Source organism: Pinus tabuliformis, chromosome 7 (assembly GCF_031772625.1).
Source record: "Pinus tabuliformis cultivar Carrire ecotype Pingquan chromosome 7, CPIR1, whole genome shotgun sequence".
NCBI lineage: Eukaryota > Viridiplantae > Streptophyta > Pinopsida > Pinales > Pinaceae > Pinus > Pinus tabuliformis.
The window spans coordinates 1,783,690,142-1,783,706,060 of record NC_142293.1 but is presented as its reverse complement, the minus strand read 5'-3'; positions in this window follow the sequence as shown (position 1 = coordinate 1,783,706,060).

The window sequence follows — 15,919 nt, the reverse complement described above, 5'->3', positions numbered from 1 at the left end:
CAGTTGAAGAATCAGATCATGGCTACATGTTAAATAGTGAAAGCAGATACCCAACGACTAGATTTAACTTGGAAAACGACTATGGCTACATGTTAAATAGGGAAAGCAAATACCCAACGACTAGATTTAACTGGGAAACGGCTATATTAGATTAGGCTGGACAAACAGTTATAATAGACCCACAAAACAGGTTAGTTTTGACCAATTGAATTATTAAATATTTAATAATATAAATAAATAGTTATCAAAATGTTCTGGATTTTTAAATTTTTTTTATTTTTTTAATTGAGTGTTATTAATCTAGGGATATAATGAATAATAAAGATTTAATATTAACTAAAATAATAGTAATAACTATTATTATATTATTATTATAATAATAATATATTTGTCGACGCGTTTCGAACCAACGAGTGTGGTTCATCGTCACGACAAGTTGATCATGGCTACATGTTAAATAGGAAAAGCAGATACCCCAACGGCTAGGTTTAACTGAAAACGGTTATATTAGATTAGGCTGGACAAACGGTTATAATGGACCCAGAAAACGGCTAGTTTTGACCAATTGAATTATTTAATAATATAAATAAATAGTTATCAAAATGTTCTGGATTTTTAATTTTTTATTTTAATTTTTTTAATTGAGTGTTATTAATCTAGGGATATAATGAATAATAATGATTTAATATTAGTTAATATTAAATCTTATGTTACTATTATTTTAGTTAATATTAAATCTTTATTATTCATTATATCCCTAGATTAATAACACTCAATTTAAAAAAAAAATTAAAAATCCAAAACATTTTGATAACTATTTATTTATATTATTAAATAATTCAATTGGTCAAAACTAGCCGTTTTCTGGGTCCATTATAACCTTTTGTCCAACCTAATCTAATATAGTCGTTTTCCAGTTAAACCTAGTTGTTGGGGTATCTGCTTTCCCTATTTAACATGTAGCCATGATCTGATTCTTCAACTTATCCTGACGATGAACCACACTCGTTGGTTCGAAACGCGTCGACAAATGTATCTTAGTGTGATTTACGCCGAAAATCTTAGTGTGATTTACGCTGAAAATTTCTTTTCATAAACGATATGGATCACAAAAGCCTCAATTCAACAATTTATTTACGTTATTAAGATTTTAAAAATTAATTTAATTGTTATTTTAATTTTAATTATAATGGATGATAACAATAATTAATATATAATTTAAATACATAAATATTTAAAAAAATATGTAATAAAAATTTTAAGTATATAGATTTATTTCTATTTTATCATCGAGATTTTTAATTTGGAAATTGACTTAGTTATATTATGGCTTACTAATATCACATGCGTAAAAAATCATAACTTATATTCATACAATTTATCCAAATTTATGGATAAGTAGTGGGAGGATAAGGAGAAATGGGGAAAAGAAAGTTAAATATTATAAGGAGGAGATAAGCCTCACTTTTACTAACAAGAATTATCTTTCGGTCTTGACGAGTGCTAAGAAGAAAATGAACATTGCTAAGATAAGAACTAGTTCTCATGAACTTGGGAGTGAAACCACGTGTTGGAAGAATTTGCCCCCTTTGTGATACTAGGAGAGTTGACGATGAGAAGCACTTTCTCTTGGAATGCCCAACCCTTACATATGTTCAATTTCCAAAACATGTGTCGCATTACCAATTTTCATGACTTGTTAAGTCAACCAAACTACAATGATCTTGGAACATATATGTCACTTCTTTTTTCGCATAGAAATACAATATTAAAGAGTTTCAGGTAATCACCTATTCTTCTTAAGGTCTGATAGACCTAATTGGTCTTTGTGGACATTAACCATCATCATCATCGTTGAGATAAATATCAACCTTTGATCACTTGACGAGGCTTTGAAGTTTTCCGAAAGTGCCCTAATCTGCAGGTTCAATGGTTTTTGGCCACGGCTAACAGCCCTCCACAATTGGATCTCGGAGGTATGGAAGCCTGTCATTTCTGATGAAATTAATATCGACCCCTGTGCTAGGGGTTTCTTTATAGTAGATTTTGAAAATCCTGAAAGCAGACAATGTATTCTAGATTCCGGCCCTTGGTTTTGGGAAAAATCAAGCCTATTCAAGAAGCCATGGAACCCATCATTCGATCCCTTTACAGTAGTCATAACCTCAGCACCAGTTTGGGTGAGATTGCCAAGCCTACCCTTGCATCTCTGGAATCTCTCCTCGCTAAAAGCTATTGGAAATGCAATTGGGAAATTTTACTGCAGGTGCCCAGAAACAGAGGAATATGCCAGAACCACCTATGCACGCATTTGTGTGGAAATGGACTTCAGCGTCGGATTCCCAGCTGAAATAAACCTAACAAGTAAAGACTATGCGTGGAACCAGAAACTCGATTATGAAAGTGTCCTCTTCAGATGTCGATCCTGCTTTGAGACAGGTCATCTAGCCAAAAATTGCCCAAAAGCCTCCCAGAAAAATTCTGCTAGAAAAAACTACCACAGATCTACATGGTGGGACGAAGCACAAAAAGAACACTACACTGTGATCAAAGAGGAATACTCTAGAGAAAACTCTGAATCACAAGAAATCGGGCAAGAAAGAAACAAATCTCAAGACAAGCAAGGAGAAAGCCCCGCCCAACAAATCAACAGTTATGAGGATTCGAATACTGAACAAAATAAATCTTCATTTAACAGCAAAGTAGATCTCGTAGACCAAACTTCTTCTCTGATTATCTTCAAAAGGACGAACACAATAGATCGCGAAGCTAAGACACCAATGTCCCAAGAACCAAAAGAGATGAAGGAGATGCAAGATAAAGGAAGTTGGAAGACCGTAGAGAAAAAAAAGAAAGCTATAGCACCAATCTCACCAAGAAAGACGAGGAGCCAGATAATTAAAAACTAAGAAAATTATAGGCCCGATAGACCAATTTGGTCTCAATGGACGTTAACCACCACCATCATCATCATCATCATCATCAAAAATATTCTAGAATATTATGTGCACGATTATGTGTTGGTTAAATCTCTCTCATCTACCTAATAATTATTATAATTAAATTAATATTTCAAAAGCCTTATTTAAACATTGGTGTAGTTATATAAATTATGGTTGATGACCATAGATACACGTCAATTTATAATAAATTATAAAATTATCAAAAATTAAATAAATAACTTTATTTTAAATTATTATTATTATTTATAATAAAAAAAATTAATATGTGAATTAAACATATATAGTTTTAAAGTAATACATACAATCTTTTCAACCATAGAGTTTCATATTCTTTAAATAGGCTTTGTTGTAATACCATATATATATATATATGAATTCTTAGTCCAACTATCAAAACTTGTCCTTTGAGTTCTCTTTCCTACTTTTTTATATGTACAGAGTATCGGGATTCAATCAGAACAGACAGGGAGGGACAATATGAGCAAAGAAGAGGGAGAGAACAAATTGATTCATCTATCTATTTTGGTCAGGTAGGCCAAATATTGTAAGTGAATAAACCCCGATTGTCCAATGATTTGATCTCCAAATTCATTCTTGAGGAGATTATGACTGTAAGTCAAATTTGATTCAAATTGAGAAATGTGTGTTTTTTATTTTTTTAGACACTGAACTAGTAATCTATCTCTTTTTCGGAGATATCCATGCTAGAGCACAATTCGTTCAACTCTCTTATTGTCTAGAATGTAGAATCCATGTTGAACCATCAATTAGCAAAGTTACTAGGACTTGGATCTCTATCTTGGGTAGGACACCAAATACACGTCTCTCTACCCATTAACCAATTCCTAGACGCGGGGGTGGATTATTATTTTAATTTATATGGTAAAATAATTTTAATTTGTAGTTATGGCAAAAAAAATTGTTTGTAATTTTATTAATAAAAACAAAATTCCGATATAACTAGCGCAACTATATAAATTAAATGGATAGGCATCAAAGCACTTACCTCATGATACACTCACATTGCCAAAAAAAAAATTATAACTTAATTATAAATTATAAAAATCAATATACGAGTTAAGTATATACATTTAAAAAAACATGTAACAAGATTCTTAATTATGGAGATTCACCCCAACTTTTGAATTAATCAATTCAGCTAAAAGAACTGTAGAGTCCAATAACTGCTTTATCTTGACATCCTTTTTGTCCATATTTACCTCATTTTTCCTATCACTATCATCCAAATAAATGCAATAAACATAAGGTTTTGATAAGGTAAACATTCATATGTCCTATTTTTCATATTTTATCAATATGCCTTATTGTTTTATTAAAGTTTACATGCAGCTACAAAATTGACCTGATTCTACAGCTAATCCACAAATCCGCAGCTACTTCCATTGTTGACAAGGTTCGAGTGTGCCAGCTCAGCAAAGGAGTATATGGATAGATAGGGAATGATCCTCTCATGGATTTCTTCATGTTTACTCGAGCTAATTCATCAGAATATCTGCACTACAACATGGTCAACCATGACAGTCAACCGCAAGACAGCGCGCTGGAACAGAGTCCGAGTTTCAAGAGATTTCATCGATTTGCTTTTTCAATAGCAAATCGATAAATAAGCGATATGATTTAGTTTTGATAAGGATTGTAGCGAAGTCCTGTAGGCTTGAATTTCTCATATTGTTAATTAGAACTCTATAAAAACAATGGTAGTTATGTGTAACAAATGCGCCACTGTATGTAATTTTGAGCATCTTGTAGAACTCTTTTTCACTTAATGCAAAGATCTTGGTTCATACATTTTATGTGTTGTTGATTTAAGGAGACTGACTGCCTCGTGGAGGGCCTCTACGCGCAGATCAGGTCTTTAATTCACCGCAATTAGGTTTTCTTTTGTTTCATAGATTTAGTTCATGGATGCCCTGTGTTCATATTTTTAAGATGCAGTCCAATGAAGTTCGCAACTAGGTTCACTTGATTGATCTCTATATCGTTAATTTTGTTTGTTTGATACCTAGCACAACTCAGTCATTTCATTTGCATGATACCTAGCATAACTCAGTAATTTCGTTTCATTCATAACTTAATTATTTCATAGCTTAATAATATCGTTTCTATTTTGTTTTTACATAAGTTGCAAAAAGATAAGAGTGGCAATCTTTCTCAACATCTGAATTCAAGCACTTTTCATTTTCCCAAATTGATACAATAAGAGTTTCTTTATGTCATTTCATGCTTTCATAATTAGCTTTGTAGCTGCAACATAAAAATCCAAAAACAATTGATAAGTTGAAAAGAATATTAACTTAACATATTCACTGAAAAGAGTTAAAAACATTATCCGACCATTCTAAAAGCTCAATTCAATCATAACTAATTCTAGAAATATCATTTAGAGTAATCGATTAAAAAATCTTAGAAATAACCTCCTAGTATAGATAATAACATCATCTCAACATTGATTCTAGAGTTTGACATAAATTTAGATAACAATAACATAATCACCTTAACGACGTAAACAACTTCTAGCACATATAGTGCACTTGTACTTCATCAGTTTATGTGCCCTGGTAGATAATTTATGCTTACAATTTAAGGACATTAAATTGACTAAACATTTTGGCGTCGTTGTGAGGGAAGTGCAAATAGAAGTTAAAAAAATCATCATATAAAAACATGATATGCGTAGGGAAAGAGACTCTAGATGTAGATTTGTAGGACGAGAAAGAATCTTAAATCCTACAAATTCTCTCACTCCACCACGACTTCAAAGTTCCACACCACCCACTTAAACTCGAATTCCATTCGTAGGTCAAAAAAGACTTCTTGAAATCTTAAGATCTGAAATCCAATCCAGAACTTCACCTACTTCATCTACTGAGGCTATAATCAGAAGATCCTACATCCCCAATTACAGGAGTACTTTTTTTATCTTCCACTGGTGAACAAATTCTAGGAGAAGAATTAGAAATTCCGAGTGAAGAAGAAAAACAAGAAACTTATCTTGATTATCCATTGATAGAGGAACTAGAAGAATTAGAAGATCCTTATATTAGTTCTGAAGAAGTTATCATGGTTGAAGAGGGAGGAGGAGAGGTACACAATGTCAATGGTGAACAAAATAGGATTGGAGGAGGTAGAGGTAGAGGAGGAGGTGGAGATAGAGGCAGAGGAGGAGGTAGAGGTAGGGGAGATCAAGACCCTTTTGGATTTCCTATCTTTGATGAAGATACAACCCTCACAATGAAAAATATTTCACCTTCTATTCTTCCTAATTTCCATGGAAAAAGAAGTGAAGACCCAGAGACATTTCTCTTTGAATTTGAAGTATTATGCAGATCATATGATTATCTACATGATGCTCAGAAATTAAAATTGTTCCCTGCTACCTTAAAGGATTCGGCATTAAAATGGTTCATGAGTCTAGGAACGAATTCTATAAGGACATGGACACAAATGAAAGAATCATTCTTAGATAAATATATGGACTATTGTATGCCTCACAACATTAGGGACGAAGTCTTCAAAATGACACAGAAAGAAGATGAGAATCTTGAAGACTTAGTCGAGAGATTTGTTTATAATCTTAAAAGGGAAAAAATGGATAATCTAGATGAGGAAACTTTGAAGCCCTCCTACTCAAATCTATCAGAGATGAATGGAAAAAGTCTTAGGGACCCTCTCTTATCAAGAATCAATAAATCTGCAGCTGGGACAGTCAGTAGGGCAGAATTAGGAAGTTTGCTTGATACTTTTAAGACAAATATTTTAGGGAGTCTGAGTGAACAAATTGACACCCTTAAAATACAAAACAAGCAAAAATCCAAAAATGTTGCATTATCCATCTTTTGTCCCAGATGTAGAAAGAAGCATGCTCTAAGAGAATGTCCTTTAGATCTAAAAAGCATAGAAACTTGTGCCATATGTGCAGATAACCATGATACTAAAGAATGTCCTTCTCTACCAAGTCTTAAGGTTGTATTTAATGATGAAGGGATACCAGAACAAGTAGACCCTCTTTATTTTATTGCTAAAAGACCATGGCAAAATTCTCAAGCAAATCAACTACAAGGTTTTAAATCACAACAATTTGCTCAGTCTTCAAAAAATAATTGGAATCCATTTTTGCAGCCTTGAGCTCAGCCACAATCACAATCTTGGAATCAAGGATGGCAAAATCCTTATGGGGCTTATGCTCAATATCAACAATATTCACCATCCTATCCTAATTTTCCACCATAATTCTTACCTCAATCTAGTCAAATTCCTCAATCTAATAAAATTCCTCAAGCTAATCAATTACCTCAAGTCCAAATCCAAAATCAAAATCCACAACTCTCCCTACCATTTTCACAAAAACCAAATCAATTACCTGCTCAAACACTTCTGAATCCAAATAATAAAATGTCACAACCTGTTTATAATATGGAGGGGCAAAATCCTCAGACCTATGTAATAACTCCATTATATCTCAATAATGTTCAATTAAGGTCTGGTAGAGTATTGCAAAGAAAACCTCCTGTTGTTATTTAGGAAGCAAGGACAAATCTTCAAAAAGATAAAAATCAATCTGAAGAAGGAGAAATATCTCTTCCTCAGAAAGAAAATAATCAAACAGAAAATGATAATACTCCTATTATAGAACAACCCTCAATATCCATTAGACCACCCTTTCCTGAACAGTTGAAAATTGATGAAGGAGTAGAAAAACAAATCACATTACTTAATTATAATATGCTGGATGAATTAAGAAATGTTTGTATAAAAATTCCTTTATTGCAAGCTATAAAAGAAATAACATTTTTTGCAAAAACAATCAAGGAATTGAGTACTCAAAGATCAGGAAGAAAAAAGAAAAGACATAAGAAAAATTCAATTAGTTGGGAAAATTGCAAACATCGTGATGGGGAAAGCAACAATACAAAAATATCTAGATCCAAGGAGCCCCATTGTGAAAATTCACATCAATGGAATTGAAATACTAAACACATTGATTGATCTAGGTGCAACCATAAACACAGTGAGTAAACAAATCATGGATTCACTAAGGCTTCATAATCTTCAATACACACCAATATTGTTGCAATTAGCAGATAGGTCTGTAATTAAACCTGATGGTGTGTTAGAAGATGTTTGTGTATCCTTGGATTCTTGGGAATATCCTGTCGACTTCATGGTTTTAAAACCCAAGAATAATCTAGGGGGACATCCATTAATCCTAGGAAGACCTTGGTTAGTTGCGGTTGATGCTTTCATCGGTTGTAGATGAGGTGACATGTTTATCTCATATGGAAGTTCTACAAATAAATTTACATTGTATCCACCTGCAAAAACAATAATAGAAATAGAGAATGAGGAATGGATAGATGATGATGATGATATACAACCTGTTTTCACTACTGAACAAGTAAGTGAGGAGGACCAAATTTTAAATCTAATAGAAAATAATGAATCCTTCTCACATTATGACCGTAGTCGAATTGAATATCTATCATCTAGACAAGTGTCTCTACTCTCTATGGAAAAATTTGGAAACTCTTCAATAGAAATTTTTCCAGGCAAAACTTTTAACATTAATGAAAACCTAGAAGAATTACAGAAAAACCAACTCGTAGAAATTTTACAAAAACACTATGTTGCTTATTCATGGGAATACAATGATATGAGAGGAATTAATCCCAAAACTTGTATGCATCATATTCACATTGAACAGAGTGCGAGACCAGTTAGACAACCACAAAGAATAATGAATCCATATCTGAAAGAAATTGTTAAGGAGGAATTATAAAAACTACTAAATGTAAACTTCATCTATCCAATATCAGATAGTTAGTGGGTTTCACCCCTAGTAATCGTTCCTCAAAAAAAGGGAAATGGAGAGTATGTATCGATTACAAGGAATTGAATAAAGCAACATTAAAAGACCACATTCCACTTCCTTTCATAAATCTAGTCTTAGACACATTAGCAGGGAAAAAGTATTTTTCATTTTTGGACAGTTTTAGTGGATGCAATCAGATACAGGTAGGACCTGAGGATCAAGACAAAACCACATTTACCTGTCCATGGGGAACTTATGCTTACCGAGTACTTCATTTTGGATTATGCAATGCTTCGACAACATTCCAAAGAGTTGTCCTCAGAATTTTCTCTGATCTTATTCATGATTGTGTGGAAGTATATATGGATGATTTCACAGTTTATGGAAATTCTTTCGAAGAAGCACTTGAAAATTTAGAAAAAAATTATAATAAGATGTAAAGAAACAAATCTTTCATTAAGTCATGAGAAATGTTTTATGATGTTCAACGAAGGAATTGTTTTAGGTCACCATATTTCAGGAGATGGAATTAAGGTAGACTCATCTAAAGTAGAGGTCATTTCTAAATTATCAGTGCCAGATTGTCAACGAGATGTTAGGAGTTTTCTTGGTTTCACTGGATATTATAGAAAATTCATAGAAAACTTCACAAAAATTGCATCTCCACTCTTCAAAATACTTACCAAACATTGTGAATTCAGTTGGGATCCTGATTGTCAAAATTCCTTTGAAAATTTGAAAAAGGAAATCTCTGAAGCACCTATTTTAAAAGGACCTAATTGGAATTTGCCTTTCCATGTATCAACCGATGCTTCAGACACAACCTTAGGAGTTGTGTTAGGACAAAAAGACCTTACTCCTTATGCAATCTATTATACCAGTAAAAATTTAACTCCAACAGAGCTAAATTATATTGTAACTGAGAAGGAGTTTTTAGTTGTAGTTCATGCCATTAATAAATTCAGACATTATATAACTAGCTATGAAACTTTCATTCACACAGACCATTATGCCATTAGATATCTAATGAATAAACCAATCACTAATGGCAGAATAACCAGATGGCTCTTACTGTTGCAAGAATTCAACATCACCATTCTAGATTGACCCGGAAAACAAAATACAATTGCTGACTTTTTATCTAGAATTCAGAATGATAACAATGATAAACCTGTGGAGGATAAATTTCCTGATGAATATCTTTTTGTAGTATCTACTAAATCACCTTAGTATGCAGATTTTGCTAATTATTTAGCTACAGGAAAATTACCATTTGATTTGTTTCCTAGAGAAAAGAGGAGGATAATCCACACCAACACATCTTACTCATGGATAAATGAAGAATTGTATAAAACAAGACCAGATCTCATCATCAGAAGATGTGTTCGAGAAGATGAGATACCGAAGATACTTAAAGCATGCCATGATGAACCATGTGGAGGGCATTTCTCTAACAGAAGAATTGCTTATAAGATCCTTCTCGTGTGATATTATTGGCCTTCCATTTTCAAGGATACCAAGGAATATGTTAAGAGATGTGACAATTATCAAAGGATGGGGAAACCTACTCTTTCAAATGAAATTCTATTACAACCTATGGTACTCATTGAACCTTTTGAGAAATGGGCACTAGATTTTGTTGGTCCAATCAATCCACCTTCAAAGCAAAAAAGGTATATTTTGGTATGTACTGATTATGTCACTAAATGGGTAGAAGCTAAATCACTTCCTTTTGCTAATGAAAATGTAATAGTTTCATTTCTTTTTGAGGATATTTTCACTCATTTTGGTGTCCCAAGAGAAATTGTAATAGATCAAGGAACACAGTTTACATCCAGATTAGTGCAAAAGCTCGTGGAACAGTACAAAATCAAGCATCAAAAATCTACTCCATACCATCCACAAGCCAATGGACAAGTTGAATCTACAAACAAGGTGATTGAAGCAATTCTCACCAAGATTATACACTTACATAGGAAGGACTAGGTATAAAATCTTTCAGAAGCTTTGTGGGCTTATAGAACTACATGGAGAAGCACTACAGGACATACTCCCTATGAACTTGTTTATGGGAAGCAAGTCTTACTTCCAATAGAGTTCCAGATCCAAACATATAAAACAACAGTCCAATTGGATCTTGACTTATCAGAAGCACAAAAGCAAAGGATGGGACAACTCAATGAGCTTGATGAAATAAGACAAGAAGCCTTCCAAAAGACCAACCTAGTTCAACAACAAAGATCCAGATGGCATGACAAATACATCAAAGAAAAAAAATTCATCCAGGAGATTGGGCATTACTTTTTGATTCAAAGTTCAAAAAATTCCAAGGAAAATTCCAAACTCACTGGCTTGGACCTTATGAAGTTGAAAATGTCTTTGACAATGGTGCAGTCAGAATCAAGACTATTGATGAAGAGAAAATTCCTCTTTTAGTGAATGGACATCGACTTAGACTTTATCAAAATCCATTGACAAAAGAAGAATTTGTCAAAATTTTCCAAGACAATTCAGAATTGAAGGTGGTTGAGAAGAATTATTCTTTTCCACCTTAGAAATTTTATTTTTCTCTATTTTCATATAAAAAAAGAGATGATAATAATAATAATAAATAAATAAATAATAATAATAGTAATAATATATAATAATGTATAAACATGAAAACCAACAAGTTGTTGGCATGCTTATGCAGAAAATTTAAAGTGAAAACCAACTCTTGTTGGCACCTTAAATTTTCTCTTAATCATTTTTCTAAAAAAAATCCCTTTTTCTAAACATCCCTTTCTTGAAAAAAATTTAGCTACAGAATTAGTGACTTTCTGCAGCTCAAGCAAGTTTATGCAGCCAATCTAACAGGGACACTTGGTGGCTCAAATTGAAGAAACAATTGACTACTTTCAAAGTGCAAAGTACCTGCAAATGACATCAAAGGACAAATAAAGGTTAGCAAATAAATCTAAGGTATGTAACACTTTAATTTTATAATAGGGGTTAACATATTGCATATATGAATTATGTGGACATAACATTACCTGAAAAAATCGAAATCATTGCAGTTCATGGATGATAATCCCTTATGAAACCCATTATAGTCTGCCACCATTTTAACTCCTATTGCGTCCTCATTTCGAATCCATCGATTTGATCGCCGAATCATTGAATTAAATGCACTCAAACGGCTAACTCATTCTCGTAAACCTTCATTATACTTGCTCATTCTCTCATTCTTCCAATTCATGCAGTCTCTCCATCTTAGAGTGAAACCCTACAGAGACCATTCCCTGTCAAGTAAAACATTTCTTGAGACGAAACATCTCTCACCATGGGCGTTATTGTTCGAATAGAACTAACAGGGAGGAAATTTTTGGAAGGATACCCCCAGACTAGAGAATTGTTACAGAAAGTCCAGTGGTTAGATTTCATAGAAAAGTTTGATGGTTTCCACAAGGAGGTGACAAAAACCTTTTCACGATCTTTTGATGGGACAGAAGTTGAAATAGGCGATGTCAAGTTCGCAGTAACAGAATCCCTGATTGCAGAAGCCATTAGACTGCCTAGAGCTGGAGAAAAATGGTTCAAGAACAGAGGAATTGAAGGGGAAAATTGGAAATTTTTCTTGAAAAACCCAAGCATGGATATTATTGTCTTCAGAAAAAGTATTCCTAGCTCTGCCCTCAAAAGTAAATGGAGAAATATGGTCCTTGTCCTTCAAAAATTTGTTACTTGTGAAGGCCGATTTTGGTGTATGTTTTTCTATCACATTAGGCTATCGGTGAATTTCCTTGAAGAGCATCAAATGAATCTTCCATACATTGTGTTGCATAGCCTTCAGAAAATGTCAGTAAATGTTCGGAAGAAAATCCATCTTATAGACAACACAATGTACCATCATGGGTTAATAAAAATCGTGATTAAGTTTCATCTTCAAAGCATATGTTATAATTGGGAAGATTTTCTAGTAAGAAATCACTTTGAAGAGAAAACTCCTGAACAACCAAGTGGTAGAAAAATCCTAAGGGGAAGAAAGAGAAAAATTGAGACAGTAATAGAACAAGAACCACAGCATCAACAAGAATTGTCAGAGGATGATCTACCAAATGTAGAAATTTTGAAAAAAATGAACAGAGAAAGTCTTAGAAGAAAGAAATCCAACAAGGAAACATATGTTTTATCCTAAACAAAAATCCTTCTTTGAAAATAAAATCTGAAAGTTAAAGAAAAGAAAACTCAAGGGTTGCCAACCATACGTTTCAGAAGAAGCACTAGATTGAACACAGTGAAAGAAACATCCTCAGAAGTTGCAGAACATATTGATCTTGAGTCAAAAGAGCAATCTAAAGATCTTGAGAACTCTCTGAAAGAATCACTGAGACTGTCACCAAGGGCATCACCACCTCCCTTCATTTCATCTCCAAGGAGTCGAATACAAAGCCCAGGTATTGATCATGTTCAACAAGAAATCTATGATTGCATAGAATCATTGGAGAGAAAGGAACCATCAACCAAATAATCAATTTAGAGCCGAGAAGAAGGAAGTAACCAATTTAATGAGCCACAAGAACCTCCATCATCTAATGTCTTGAAACAATAAATCTTTGAGTTGGAGACATTAAACAGGTACCTCAAAACTGAAAATCAAACGTTGAAGGCACAAAATATCAAATTGCCAAAAGTGATAACCTCATTCTTCACTTAAGTCTATGGTATAAAAAGAACAAGAAATTGAAGAAAGAAAACAAGGCCATGAAAAGAGAAATTATTAACCTGAAGTATAAGATCCTTATGAGGAAACTAGGGATGGAAGTGACTGCCAAGAAGAAGAAGAAAAAAGTGAAACCTAGATGTGCTGGCAAAAGTATACAGGAAAATGACAATTCTATGTTGTATGAGGACATATAAAACCTCCAGTGTGGGGGAATGTAGAGTCCAATAACTACTTTATCTTGACATTCTTTTTGTCCATATTTACCTCCTTTTTCTTATCGATATCATCCAAATAAATGGAATAAACATAAGGTTTTGATAAGGGAAACATTCATATGTCCTATTTTTCATATTTTGTCAATATGCCTTATTGTTTTATTACAGTTTATATGCAGCTATAGAATTGACCTGATTCTGCAGCTAATCCACAAATACGCAGCTACTTCCATTGTTGGCAGGGTTCGAATGTGTCAGCTCAACAAAGGAGTATATGGGTAGATAGGGAATTATCCTCTCATGGATTTCTTCCTGTTTACTCGAGCTAATTCATCAGAATATCTACACTACAACACAGTCAACCATGACAGTTAACTGCAAGACAACGCACTGGAATAGAGTCTAAGTTTCCATAGATTTCATCGATTTGTTTTTCAATAGCAAATCGACAAATAAGCGATATGATTTCGTTTTGATAAGGATTGGAGCGAAGTCGTGTAGGCTTGAATTTCTCATATTGTTAATTAGAAAACAATGGTAGCTCTGTGTAATGGGTGCGCCACCGTATGTAATTTTGAGCATCTTGTATAACTCTTTTTCGCTTAATGCAAAGATCTTGGTTCATACATTTTATGTGTTGTTGATTTAAGGAGACTGACTGCCTCGTGGAGGGTCCCTGCGCGCAGATCAGGTCTTTGATTCACTAAAATTAGATTTTCTTTTGTTTCATAGATTTAATTCATGGATGCTCTGTTTTCATATTTTTAAGATGCAGTTCAATGAAGTTCACGACTAGGTTCACTTGATTAATCTATTTATCATTAATTTCATTTGCTTGATACCTAGCATAGCTCAATAATTTCATTTCATTCATAACTTAATTATTTCATAGCTTAGTAATCTCGTTGTTGTTGTTGTTTTTGTTTTTTTTTTTTTGCGTTGAAATAAAGTTGCAGAAGATAAGAGTGACAGTCTTTCTCAGCATCTGAATTCAAGCACTTTTCATTTTCCCAAATTGATAAAATAGGATTTTCTTTATGTCATTTCATGCTTTCATAATTAGCTTTGTTTAGCTGCAGCATAAAAATCCAAAAACAATTGATAAGTTGAAAAGAAGATTAACTTAACATATTCATTGAAAAGAGTTAAAATCATTATCCAACCATTCTAAAAGCTCAATTCAATCAGAACTAATTCTAGAAATATCATTTAGAGTAATCGATTAACAAATCTTAGAAATAACATCCTAGTATAGATAATAACATCATCTCAACACTAATTCTAGAGTTTGACATTAATTTAGATAACAATAACATAATCACCTTAATGACATAAACAACTTCTAGCACATATAGTGCACTTGTACTTCATCAGTTTACCTACCCTGGTCGATAATTTATGCTTACAATTTAAAAACGTTAAATTGACTAAATAAGAACAAAAAGGGCATAATTACTTTTGAGATAAATCTCAACCTTTGATTTTTTACCATTACTAAGAATATTATAAAATATTTCGTGGAGATTAAATCCCTACCATTCAATGATAATAAAAATGAAATTTTAAAAGCTTTATTAAAAAATAAACACCTTGATATAGTCCCTATTCTAAAATAGACATGCATATCGCCTAGAAGCCCTATTCCAAAATAGACATGCCTATCACTTAGAAGCCCTATTCCAAAAAACTTTATATTAGAAAAAATATAGTACATAAGTTACATTCAGAGAATCATTGTGAGGCCTAGTGCTAGGGACCAACTGACGATAACTAAATGAGGGCCATCTACTCCAAAAGAGGAAACCAGATGGTCTGTTAAGGAGAATAGAAGTTTGATACAATGTCATCAACCATGCAGAAATTAAAATAAATAAAAATGATTATAGGAAAATCTTCTGCCAAAATGTTTGCAAATGTGGTTGTCAATGCATATGCCATTGAGAGAACATAGGAAAGACCATAGCAAATGAAACAAAAAAGAGAACATGCTCATGCTGCATGCTTGCCTTTGGAGCTTGAAGGAGCTAGCTTCATTGGACTAGGACCTACTTCATCGTCTCTCCAATTGCCTGGAGGTTTAACATCTGGTGTCTCTTCCACTATGAGGCAACCATAGGAGTTAGTGCCTTGTGGAGAGGGCATCATATCGACAAGTTTAGCAACAATGGTGGGGAGCGGCTTCGAGTTACTCTCCTTGGCTACTGAT